The following is a 2,500-nucleotide window of genomic DNA, read 5'->3' on the forward strand; positions in this document are numbered from 1 at the left end:
GCAGCTCCGAATCCATTCAATTTTGCGCCGTCATTCCTAACTCAAAACCTTCTCGATTTTGTTCTCTCGCTCTCTCTCTCTTCTTCCACTCTCCTTCCCCCTTTATCGCCTGCATTCCACTTTCTCCTTCCTCCTCTCTCTCCGACCAGAAGAGAGAAGAGGAGACTGAAATGAGGAGGAAAAAAAAGAGGAATTAAGTGTTTGGAGAGACAAAGACGGGGGATCTTCAGGAAGTGTACACGTATCAACACATACTTTACGTCTTTTAGGAATTAAATCTACGTTAATGCCGAATTTGATAACTTTTCTGTTTGATTCATTGTGCAGGGTGAATACTCTTTAAAGGATGTATAAAATTATTGTTAAATTTGTTTGTTTTTTCGTTTTTTGGGTTCACTTGTAACTACCAAAGACTTGTTTACATGTACTGAACATGTGCAACAAAGGTCTTTTACAAGCACCAACTTTATGAGATATGCTATTTGTGATATTTATTAACTCGTTAGCTAGGCATTTTGTTATCCACCAAAAAATTATTGATGTGCTCCTTTTAACATGTTATATATAATGCAGAAGCTTTTAATTTGGTAATTTTGGAATAGATAACTGCTCGGCTGCTACTGGTACTATGTTGATCATTGCATCCTCTGTACTTGAGCAAATGCCAATAAACCTACTGCATATATATTCTGGCAAGAGGGAGCTTTAGACCTCCCTGGCAGTTTGTCAAATAAGAGGCCATTCCAAGCTCAGTCTTGTAAGAATGTGAGTCACTTGATTGAATAATGTCATGTCATTCTTATGGAGAATGGTAATAGTACAGAATAGAGAAGCATTAAACAGTACTGTAGCCTCTTGTTTGGAACCGGCAAAGGGTGTTTAACCTCCCTTGAGATGGATTTAGTGAGATGGAGATTGGGGACAGGTTTCAGGTAGTCAAGTTCAGTACTGTTAGAATATACTTAGTTATTTGCTGAACAAAATTATGCTAGCTTGTATGCTGATTTTAGTATTAGATTATTGCCTTACTTTTACCTTTGACAATAATTGTATTTTGCGAATCTAGGATATAATCTATTTGTGATATTACTTTTGCAAGTTGATTAGAAAATAGTGCAACATGTAATACTTTGGTATTCATTTAGAGCAAAATATAATAGCACTAAAATAATAAAAGAACTACTCCCTAATACACAAAATAGACTAATCTCTGCAGACAGAAAATGAAAATGTGGCAACAAATACCACGGCGATTGGGTGGGGGTCCACGATAGGGAAATATGATGACGGAATGGGGTTTGTGGGCAAAACCTCTGGGTTCAGGTTTTTGTTTCTTATAATGGTGCTAGTGGATTTCCCAGGAATGTCAGGAGTAATAGGGACTTAATCTCAGGAGTAAGGTCACGTCACAAACATTTTCAATGCCTTCATGGTTTGATGTATTACAATATTAGCTGAAAGAACGAATAATAATTGCAAGACTGCATGGCTATGAAACAAAACAAAAAAAAAATTACCAAATCTAGGACTAATATATCCATTATTGAATACCCTTTTACTTAACCAACCAACTTGATAACGTGAAAAAAGGGGAAAATCATGCCTAAAATAAAAAAAATATCCTGCTGATACCAATTAACCAAATGCTGTAGTAACAATTGGCAGAATTAAATGATAAGCGCAATATAAATGGCTAAATACTTCGCAAAAGGGCACTAGAATGAGCACGTCCTGTGGGATCTTTACTGCAGAGACCCTCCACTCACGAGGCTTGTCACAGACAACTGTACATCAAGTAGTTGCTTGTGTTTTTAGCCCTAATGGCAGTCGTTGATGAAATGCAACCCCTCAAAATTAGGCTTAAAACCTCATTTTTTGAAAACAGGGCAGTGACCAGCATGTGGTGCCTAAAAATACTCTTGTGTTTTACAGCTTATCGTAATAGTTCATATAATGACTATATCTCCAGAGACTGTCCCTATTTTTCCAGATAACAAACTTTGGGACAGTCCTGGGAAGCTACAAACATAGCTGTATGAAAAAAAACTTTCCTCTCAATGGGAGCTTTATCTCCAGACCCACACCTTATTACCTAGGACATGTTTCCTACATGACACTTGTTATAATTTATTAAACATTATAGTCAAAGTCAGGTCATAAAAAAGAAAAAAATGCTAGGGGGCAGGCAAAGTGAACATGCCGCCATAAGAAAATTTGGCCGAGGGCCGAGGTGACAGGAACTTGCCATTATGGGAATTTCGGCTGAAGGCAGGGTTGGCGAGAACGACTTGCCTCGAGTGCACAAAGTTTTTGTAGGATGATTAGACCCATTGGGCATTTAGGATGGGTATTTTGCATTATTTTCATCGATGCGAGTAGAGAATGTACCATACATGAGTCATGATTGGAAGATGTTGATGCAGTTGTAGAAATGAAACCACTGCAGATAGACCATTTAGTGAACCTGTATCAAAGTATTCTATTTATAAGAAGTGAAAGA

At 37.5% G+C, this 2,500-nt stretch overlaps 1 protein-coding gene across 1 annotated transcript in view; it reads left to right on the top strand.

Moving 5' to 3' along the window:
* Window positions 1-2,500, top strand: part of LOC125033975 (transitional endoplasmic reticulum ATPase-like) — a 13,452-nt gene that overhangs the window by 456 nt on the left and 10,496 nt on the right.

The sequence above is a fragment of the Penaeus chinensis genome, chromosome 17 (genome assembly GCF_019202785.1).
Source record: "Penaeus chinensis breed Huanghai No. 1 chromosome 17, ASM1920278v2, whole genome shotgun sequence".
Lineage (NCBI taxonomy): Eukaryota > Metazoa > Arthropoda > Malacostraca > Decapoda > Penaeidae > Penaeus > Penaeus chinensis.